General features: G+C 43.7%; 1 protein-coding gene across 1 annotated transcript in view; it reads right to left on the bottom strand.

Annotated features, from left to right (window-relative positions):
- Positions 1-286, bottom strand: part of LOC119587741 — a gene marked incomplete at its 5' end in the record, with an annotated part of 18048 nt that overhangs the window by 17559 nt on the left and 203 nt on the right.

The following is a 286-nucleotide window of genomic DNA, read 5'->3' as shown; positions in this document are numbered from 1 at the left end:
TGTCAAAAAGAGAAAAAAAAATCCAATGTTCCTTATTTCCGGCCACTTCAAACGCGTGGCCTCCGTGCCTGTCGGCGCTCTGGCAAACGAACGGCAACACCAACATTAGGGATAACGACACCAAAGTGTGGAGCTTTTAGGCTTTCCTAGCAAATTATCCTCCAATAGAGACTCTTTCCAAAGCTCTAACTTGAGCAAAATAGGAGAGCTTAGCTTGAAAATTAACTGACTTAACTGTCTAAGAGACACGCGTGGAGATCGCGGCGATCTAAATCTTATTATACCA

This window comes from Penaeus monodon, chromosome 23 (assembly GCF_015228065.2).
Source record: "Penaeus monodon isolate SGIC_2016 chromosome 23, NSTDA_Pmon_1, whole genome shotgun sequence".
NCBI classification, from domain to species: domain Eukaryota; kingdom Metazoa; phylum Arthropoda; class Malacostraca; order Decapoda; family Penaeidae; genus Penaeus; species Penaeus monodon.
The sequence above is the reverse complement of the archived record's forward strand: the minus strand, read 5'-3'. Positions and strand labels throughout refer to the sequence as shown.